Below are 10,005 nucleotides of genomic sequence, written 5' to 3' on the forward strand. Positions count from 1 at the left end.
TCATTTCAGTTCCCTTGCAGGAGGCTGTGCTGAAAGCCTCGCTCCAGTCAAGATATGCAATATCTATTGTCCATAAGAGCTGCTACTTGTCAGGGGAGGAAATGAGCCTGGCTCAGCAGGATTTGTTCCTGGCAAATCATTCTTGGCCTCCACTTATCATTTCATGATTTTCCATGCACAAAAGAAAACTTTGTTTCATTATTTGTTTCCAGAAATTTCCAGGAATTCAAGTCGGGCTGTTTTCTCCCCTGCCATTCCCCAAGCTGCTTTGTTTTACAGGGGATTGGCAGCACCTGTCCCTGCTCTTCCCTCCCCAGGTGTGGCAAAGGATTCCTTGTGGATTCCTCTAGGATTCAGCCAGTCCTCCACATCCTCTCAGTTGGCTTCTGCCAGCTCTGGCTGACTGGAAAAGCCCCAACTCACCGAAATGCTGTGCTCTGCTCTTTCTGTTCTTGGTGGTTACTCAATGGACCATTGTTCATTCTCCTTGCTGAGGAGTGAGGGGAAAAGCCATCAATCATTTTGGTATTCCCTGTGTCACCTCTTCCCATCCTGCCAGCCCTGTGGAAGAACAGATCAGTTTTCCACCGATGTCTTGCTCTGACTCCTAAAGGACAGCCCCACCTTCCTGGAACGTTCTCTTTCCATTGCTAATTATATTGATTTTATTTGTTTTCACTCTGATAGGCTTCTGCTTTTATTCCTGTCCCCAGTTTGCTCACCCTGGAGGGTTAATGAGCCACTGATTGGGATTTAATCAAGTTGTGGCCTGAAGATGGGACACAGGAACCAAAGGTGGTGGCTCTGCAGCTTCTCCCAGAGTCTCCCTCTGCCTGCTCCTGCATTTAGAGCTGTTCCCTCACCATGGAATCATGGAATGGTTTGGGTTGGAGGGATCTTAAAGCTCATTCAGCCCCACCCCCTGCAATGGACAGCGAACCTTCCACGAGGTTCCACATCCCACTTGGCCTTGGACACTGCCAGGGATCCAGGGGCAGCCCCAGCTGCTCTGGACACCCTGTGCCAGGGCCTGCCCACCCTCCCAGGGAATAATTCCTGCCCAAAATCCCATCTAATCTCACTTTGTATCTCTCTCATTTTATCTTGTATTCCCTATAATCTACACTGTGTTACAATTACTTTTGGACTCTGTCACTGGCCTGCCTCTCTCCCTGCCTCTCCCCTGCCTCTCTCTCCTCTCTGGGATATATCCAACCCTTTTTTTTAGTGGAAGCTGATCCACCTGACAGTGGGAATTGCAATGAGTGCAGGGCAATTATGGTCTTGATGCTACTGAGAGTGAGATGAAGCAGAACAGAACTTTGTGTGTTGTATCAGCAAAATGTAGGGATTTATGTCCCAAATATTCCCAACAGAACAATTCCCGCAGCAAATACATCTGGAAAACAACCTGTGGAAAATACAGCAATGGTTGCAGGGAAGCGGGAAGCCAAAGAGCCCCTTGCAGAGATGTTGTGAATGCTGATACACCAAAAAAAGAGAGTATTTTAGCAATTCCCATGTTGAAATGAGATACAAAAAAGTGAAACAATGACTTGTGGCGTTGCTTTACGGGATGTGGAACCCTGTGTGTTGTGTAAGAAGATGTTCCAAGGCTGCCAGGCAGAACAACTCGTGCCCTTCTCAGCAGAACTCAGCGAGTAACAGCAACTCCTTCGCTGGGTTTGGAGCAGCGGAATCTGCACAGTTCCCTCCTTGTCCGAAACTGGAGGATCCAACACAATCAGCAGTTCCCGGGATCACTTCTTTTGCTGATGCCTCCCTAACGTGCCCCATTCCCAAGTTCTCATGGCAATCCCAGATAAAACAGAAGGTCCTCAATGCCTCCCTCCCGTTCGTGGGGCAGCAAAGCACAGAATCAAACCCCGAGCATCCCCTGCAGCGAGGCAGCAGCTGGCAGTGCTGGCACCTTTCCCTTGGCACCACCAACCCCTCAGCCCCCGGTGTGGAATTAGCACAGGGAGCCCACAGCATGCCCGCTTTGTTTCCTCAGCGATTTAGGAGCGGCAGCAGCGGCCACACCAAACCCGTCCCGTGCTGCGCCCGGGCCAGGGGACAGGGACGGGCACCGGGCGATGTCCCCGCAGTGCCACCCGTGGCACAACCCGCACTCAGGATTTGCTGTCTGTGCTGCACGGAGCCCTCACCCCGAAGCCTTCCTGAGGCTCCCGTGCTCACACGTGGGGCGGTGACACATTCCCACGTCCCTGGTCCCGGCACAAGGATCGGGAGGCGTCGGGAGATGCGAGTGCCAGCGATGCGCAGGGCTGGCTGCGGGCATTTCCATGGCAATGCCGTTGTTTGTCTGGAGCTTTGTGTGTGCCAGGCGCTCTGGGAAGAGGGAACGAGACAAAGCCCAGGCGATTTGCGGATGGATGACCCGGGGCTACAGCCCGTGGGGGGACCTGTGCTGTCATTCCCGAGGCAGGTGTGGGCGCACGTGTGTGCTTTGGGAACAGGGAGAGCTCTTGGAGGAGGCCACAAAGGTGGGGAAGGGCCTGGAAGAGCCAACCAAGGAGCAGCTGAGGGTGCTTGGAATGTCCAGCTGGAGCACAGGGGGCTGAGAGAGACTCATCAGGGACTGCAGCTCCCATCTCTGCTCCTGGGACAGGGACAGCACCCAGGGAGCGGCTGGAGCTGGGCCAGGGCAGGCTCAGGCTGGAGAGCAGGGAAAGGTTCTTCCCCCAGAGGCTGCTGGGCACTGCCCAGGCTCCCCAGGGAATGGGCACGGCCCCAAGGCTGCCAGAGCTCCAGGAGCGTTTGGACAGCGCTGCCAGGGATGCCCAGGCTGGGATTGCTGGGGGGTCTGGGCAGGGCCAGGGCTGGGACTGGGTGATCCTTGTGGGTCCCTTCCAGCAGAGCATATTCCATGGTTCTGTGCTCATGGAGGATTTCTGGGCCTTATTTAATTTTCAGGACCACTCAGTGCTGGCACTGCAAGCAGAGATGGGCGGAATGAACAGGGGGTGAAGGAGAAGCAGCACAGACCAGGAGCCACCACGGCTTTGGTGGCAGCACCAGCGTCACCTGTGGACTGCAACACCAGCACCCCTGGGATTTGGGGTTTTGGTGGCTTTAACTGAGGTGGAGCCACGTTCCACCTGCTGCAAGGTGAGTGTGGGTTGGGGATGAGCACACAGTGCAACAGCAACAGAGAAAACAAAGCAGAATTTCATTTCCTGTTAGAACCAGCAGCTCTGCCCTGTTTGGTGATGGCTTCTGACAGCCCCACTGGAAACAGCAGGAAAATTACCCTTAGAAATCCACAGGACCAAACAAATGCCCTTTAGCAGAGGGGTAAGGCAAAATTTACCTTTTTTAACTTCCATTCCTGTGCTCTTCACATGAAATCTGAACACTGACCAGCATGAAAATGCCAAAGAAACTGGAATGCTTTAAGTTTGCTTTCTTTCCCGTCTTCAAAAAAAAAAAAAAAGTAGAAGGCTCTTACCACTTTGTAGCCCTACCAAAATAAATAATTATCAATAATGAAATTGTTCCATATCACATCAACAACGGCCCCAGGCCTCACTTTTTGGTGGATGATTTATATCTTATGGTTCCCTTTGGCAGGGAGAGAAACAGCTCTGGCTCTATCTCGAGATAAAACTATGAACACAAATATCACACAGCAAAGGGCACTCCAAGTTTTGAAGTCCTGGGAGGCTCAATCCCAGTTTTTTCCATAATGTCACCTCACCCAGGGGAAACTGTTCCACTTTCAGCAGATTCCTGTTGGTTTCTCAATTTCAGTGGGCAACACACAATGGCTGAAGCCTGGGAGAATCCAAGTGGGACTTTTTATGTTGTGTCCCATCCAAAGATCCCCCTGTGGATGATCCTGGAACAACTCAGCTTTCCAGGAAATCCTGGCTTCTCCTCCTAGGTCTTTGTCCGCAGCCCAGCTCAGCTGTTCTCCCCTCTGGAGAATGATCCATGAGTTTCTTGCTCTCCAGCTGCCCTTCCAGACCACAAGTGCCTTTAGTGCAGGACCCAAGAATGGGAGAAGGAGGACCAATATCTACAATTATGTAACCTGGCACCACCTGCTCTGAGAGTGGAGTTTGGGAAGGAGGGGAAAGTGAAACCCCCTTTGTTCAGTGGAATTTTCCTCCATGGATATGTTGGATCTGCAGGGGCCAAGTTCTTGGAGGTGAGCTGGAAAAGAGGCAATAAAATCTCACAGCCCTGGAGGGCCGGGCTGGGTGAGGGATCCTGGGCTGGGTCAGGTCGAGGGAGGGGATTCTGCCCTGGGAGACCCCGCCTGTGGAGCCTCCAGCCCTGGGGCCCACCCAGGAAGGTGTGGAGCTGCTGGAGCCAGTCCAGAGGAAGCCACAGAGCTGCTCCAGGGCCGGCGTCCCTCTGGAGCCAGGCTGGGAGAGCTGGGGGTGCTCACCTGGAGAGGAAAAGGATCCAGGGAGAGCTCAGAGCCCCTGGCAGGGCCTAAAGGGGCTCCAGGAGAGCTGCAGAGGGACTGGGGACAAGGCATGGAGGGCCAGGAGCCAGGGAATGGCTTCCCAGTGCCAGAGGGCAGGGCTGGATGGGAGATTGGGCAGGAATTGTTCCCTGGGAGGGTGGGCAGGCCCTGGCACAGGGTGCCCAGAGCAGCTGGGGCTGCCCCTGGATCCCTGGCAGTGCCCAAGGCCAGGCTGGACATTGGGGCTTGGAGCAGCCTGGAACAGTGGAAGGTGTCCCTGCCCATGGCAGGGGTGGCACTGGATGGGCTTTGAGGTCCCTCTCAACCCAAACCATTCCATGATTCTACGACCTGGGAGAGGGAAGAGAGCTGAAGCCCAGGGATGGACAAGCAGGTGGAAAGGCAGGGTTAGAGAGTGGAGCTTCCTCCTCTTCCCTGTTTGCTGAACTTATTGAGGTCCCAGAAGGAGGAACCTTTCTCTGGCAGAGGCCTTAGGGGCCATTTCCGTCCCAAACTTCTGAAGTGCTGAAGTTTAATGGCATTTTCACAGAATCCCAGAATCCCAGACTGGTTTGGGTTGGGAGGGACCTCAAAGCCCATCCAGTGCCACCCCTGCCATGGCAGGGACACCTTCCACTGTCCCAGGCTGCTCCAAGCCCCAGTGTCCAGCCTGGCCTTGGGCACTGCCAGGGATCCAGGGGCAGCCCCAGCTGCTCTGGGGAGCACCAGCTCCTCATTCCTGTGGGCACCACGCTGGTCCCATCTTTGCCCACCCCAAAGCAGCTGCTGGGAGGAAAAAGGGCTGTGGAAAGGGAAAATGGACCTGGAAGAGGCTGCTGAGTTCCGTGAGTGCTTTTCAACAAACAAGCAAATGTGATAATGGGAGAAAATGAGAGGCTTTTCCTGGCTGAATATGGATGAGGGATTTCAAAGGGAGAAATCCTGCTCTCAGGATACACTCGCAGTATTTTCACAAGGATTTGTCCTTCAGAGATGGATTATACAACTTTTCTTATTACAGGAATGGGAAGATTAAAGATCCCAAACGCTCTGTACTTTGGAGTTGTCGTAATAAATGTGCCAGGAATCTGGGGAGATTTCCAAAATGCATTTTAATCCATAGTAGGCTGGAAGTTGTGCACTGTAAGGCATTTTCATTGTTAGATGGCAGTAAATATAAATTACTGAAGCATCTGAAAATCCTGTTGCACCCAGCAGCTCCCAGAGCATTCCAATCCTGTGTACACAGGCGTTTGGAAGGGAGGAAGGCAAAAAAGCTGTGACAAACCACCACTTAATGACACATTTGCCAAATGGAGCTGGTGGTTTGCATGCACAAAAGCTCTTCCTGCACCTCCTGAAGTGCACAAACAGCTTTTCTCCATGCAAACCACCTCTGCAGGATGTCCACACCTCCATCCAGGATGGTGCAAGGGCAGGGAGAGATGGAAGATCCAGATTTGCAATTGTAGAGGCCAAGCTGAGGTCCCTTTTCAAGTTAGTTTCCAGCTCCTCATTTAAATACATCTTTTATATTTATATTTTTATAGACTGAAATGTCTAAAAGAGAAGGCATTGGGAGTTAATCTCTCTCCCCTGCCCCTAACCCTTATTTCAGACCCTCCCAACTGTGTTAGATGTGAAAGGTCTGAGCAGGGAGCGTTATCAGAGGGACTGCAGTGCCCAGGGGATGAGTCATGGAGCAGAATCCCAGTCCTGCCTGTGGACAGAGCACTTGGAACACAAAAGGCTGGGAGGAGGAAGAGGAGGAGGAGGAGGAGGAGGAGGAGGAGGTGGAGGGACAGCACTGCAGCAGCCCCCAGCTCCTGGGAGGCTGGAGGTGGAGCTGGCGGGTGAGAACTGCAGGAATTGTTTCCATCACATGGTTAATGACTCAGCAGCCTTAGCCCAAAATATTTATTTTTTCTCCTCTCCACCAGCTTGTCTGTGGAAGAGAATGGGGGCACTGGGAGAGGGGAGGGAGGCTGGAGCTTTGCTGGGTGAGCATCACACGGGTTTTCCACTCGGGATTTGCCGTCTCCAGGGTTGGAACACCTGGGCTGTGGCACCCCCAGAGAGATTCCAGCTGGATTCGGTGCCCAGAACTGTCAGGAGTTTTGGGCACCTCAATATAAAACAGGTCTGAAGCTCCTGGAGAGTGTCCAAAGGAGAGACACGAGGATGGGGAAAGTTTGGACAGCGCTGCCAGGGATGCCCAGGCTGGGATTGTTGGAGTGTCTGTGCAGGGCCAGGGCTTGGATCAATGATCCCTGCGGGTCCTTCCAGCTCAGGAGATTGCAGGATTCTAAGCTTGGATCAAGGCCTTCAGCCAATAAATTCACCCTTCTCTTCCCCAGCACAAGGAATTTGCACCCCCAGGAGCTGTCCTGAGGTGCAGCTGGAACCCCAGCAGCAACAAGGGTGCAAAGCAAGCCCTGACCACGCTGTCCCTGCATTCCCAAACTCTGCCTCTCCCAGCCCTGGGAGCTGCCAGGAGGGGAGGAATGGCCGGGAGGGGAGTGGGAGGAATCCTCATACGCTTGGGCCACGCTGAGGCTGCTGCTGAGCTCGCTCTGTTTCCCCTGCTCCCAGAATAAGAAGTGAGATGAGCTGTACTTTTATTTTAGGCCGAGCTTAAGCCCACCCAAGGCTGGCTTGTGCACAGCCCCTGCACACTCTGCCCCTCCCTGGTGTGCTTTATGTCACCGTGGCCCCAAATCCCTCCACTCCCAGCCCGGCTTCCACACAGAACTTCTGCAGAGCAGTCACTTCCCGTGTTTTCCCTGCTGTTGGAGAAGTGTTAATGTGGATTTTGGTGCCTGTCTGGCCCACTGGCTTCTGTTCCCAGCGTTCCTAAAGACACCCACAGCCCTGGACAGTGGAGCCTTGCTAAAGCCTCCCACCAGCCCCATGGCACAAGAGCTTCAGGCTGGAAGGTCACATATTCCTTCCCTCCTGTTCATTCCCACTTTGGGGAAGCCCTGCCCTGCGAGGACACTCAGCTGCCTGCACTGTCCCTCCAGGGATGGGCACTCCAGACCTCCCTGGGCAGCCTCTGCCAAGGCCTGAGCTCCCTTTCCATGGGGAAATTCCTGCTGCTGTCCACCCTGAGCCTCCCCTGGCCCAGCCTGAGGCCGTTCCCTCTCCTCCTGTCCCTGTTCCCTGGCAGCAGAGCCCGACCCCCCCGGCTGCCCCCTCCTGTCAGGGACTTGTGCAGAGCCACAAGGTCCCCCCTGAGCCTCCTTTGCTCCAGGCTGAGCCCCTTTCCCAGCTCCCTCAGCCGCTCCTGGGGCTCCAGCCCCTTCCCAGCTCCCTTCCCTGCCCTGGACATGCTCCAGCCCCTCCAGGGCTCTCCTGCAGGAGCCAGAACTGGGCACAGCCCTCGAGGGGCCTCTCAGTGCCCAGCACAGAGGGACAATCCCTGCCCTGCTGAGGACACACATCTAACACCAGAAATGCCCCACTGGCTCTTTTTTAGGTGCCAAGAGCTGCCTCAGAGCACAGTCTGCTCCCAGCAGGATCTCGCAGGGAGGAGCAGAGTCCAGCTGGGCTCTGAGGCTGCAGGAAGGGTCACCACTTCTCACTCAGCATCTCCACCATCTGTGCTGCCCTGCCCTCTTACTCAGGGGCAGCCAACGCCACAATCCAGCTCTTAATTTAGACCCCAAATGTTATTTATGAGTTCATCATCCCAGATGGACTCGGTCCCAGGAATCACTGCTATCAAAGACTCGTTAAAGCCTCTGTTTTACAAATTAACATGAATCAATGCCTCCCCTTGCTGTCTATTTGTGTTCCCTGTTCCCAGCTTGTAGGCAGGTGCTCCAGAACTCAGGTGCACATCCAAGGAGTTGGAAGAGCCCCTCTGAACTCACAGCCAGGCTGGTACTGAGTAAGAAAATGTAAATTTGCTGAAGTTTGCCACTCTCAGGCACCTTGCCTATCAAACAGAAACACCCCAAGGAGACTAAACCACGATCAGCCAAATGATCTGACACAATCCCAGAGACATCAGGGTGGGAAGAGCCCTTCAGGCTCATCCAGTCCCACTGTCACCCCAGCACCACCAGCATCACCCTGAACCTTGTCCCCAAGTGCCACTTCCCTGATGAGATGTATCGATATTTGCAGTGATTTCCAAGAAGAAAAGCCAGAAGGAAGTGAGAAGTTTCAGGATAAGCACCCACTCTGCAGCCCTACAAGCACGGTTCACTTCAGCCTGGATTTCTGCTGGGCAGATCTGAGGACTCCTCTGGTCCAAAATTAAAATCCCAGGTATCTCAGAGACCCATGGAAGGGTTTGGGATGGAAGGGACCTTAAAGCCCATCCAGTGCCACCCCTGCCATGGGCAGGGACACCTCCCACTGTCCCAGGCTGCTCCAAGCCCCAGTGTCCAGCCTGGCCTTGGGCACTGCCAGGGATCCAGGGGCAGCCCCAGCTGCTCTGGGCACCCTGTGCCAGGGCCTGCCCACCCTCCCAGGGAACAATTCCTGCCCAAAATCCCATCTATTCCCACCCTCTGGTAGTTTAAAACCATTTCCTGTGTCCTGTCCCTCCAGGATTTCTGTTGGAGTTTGAGCTGTCTGGGAATCACTGGATGAATCGTTTCCATCACATTGTCCATTTTCCATCCTCCATCCATTCCATCCTCTACCTCCACACAACCCCTCAGAAATGAGGCATCCTAAACCCCAGTTCGCTCTTGGAAAGACAATCCCAGGCTGAGGAATCCTGAAGAACATGGGGAGCAGAAACTGGTGAGTGTTGTCGCGAAGGATGAGACTCACACAGACCCGGTGGCACTGACCACAGCAAGGCCACCAACAGCTGTAACAAAGCTGTGCAGAATGGCCAAATTCTGGTTTTTATGAAGAAAGTTTGGGGAATTGAAAGGAGGAACTTATCAATTACATGAGGAAGGGATTTGTCCTCCCTTTAACCCAAAGTTCTGGAGCGTGTGAAAGATTAGCAGGAGCAGTTGCCACGGGTCATTTGCTACAACCCTCTCTGGAAACTTCCTGAAAGAAAAGAGCCTGTTGCAGCTCCTGGGTAGGAGCCTTGGGGCACATGAGAACATAACCAAAGAATAATTGACCACAAACATGAGCTCTGTGCAGAAATGAGACCGCTCAGTGCTTTATTGACTCGAGGAGAAGAGGTTCTGAAGGCAGAAATTCTCCTGCGTTTGTTAAGCAGCACCTCCCGGAGACCTCGGAGAGCTCATGGTTATTTCCTACTCCAAGCGTAAAACCCAGGGATGTTTTATGGATAAAATTCCCTGATGGGGCTAAAAGATGCTTTACCTGCAGCACCCTCTTCTCAGAGAATTAACCCTGACCACAGTAAAATGAAGAAGAAATTAATGCATTAAAATTCCTTGGAAAAGGAATGGCAAAGCTTGTGTTAACAAGCCCAGGGGAGCCCAGGGAAGTGGGAAAGCTGCTCCTAGCCTTACAAGATCAGGCACAACAGGTTGCTGATTTAACAAGCTGCACTAATGCATGATTTCTTGGCTGGTTTTCCCCCTTAAGGAGGAATTTCCCCCAGTTTTAGTTCCTTGCTAATT

This window comes from Aphelocoma coerulescens, chromosome 1 (genome assembly GCF_041296385.1).
Source record: "Aphelocoma coerulescens isolate FSJ_1873_10779 chromosome 1, UR_Acoe_1.0, whole genome shotgun sequence".
Lineage (NCBI taxonomy): Eukaryota > Metazoa > Chordata > Aves > Passeriformes > Corvidae > Aphelocoma > Aphelocoma coerulescens.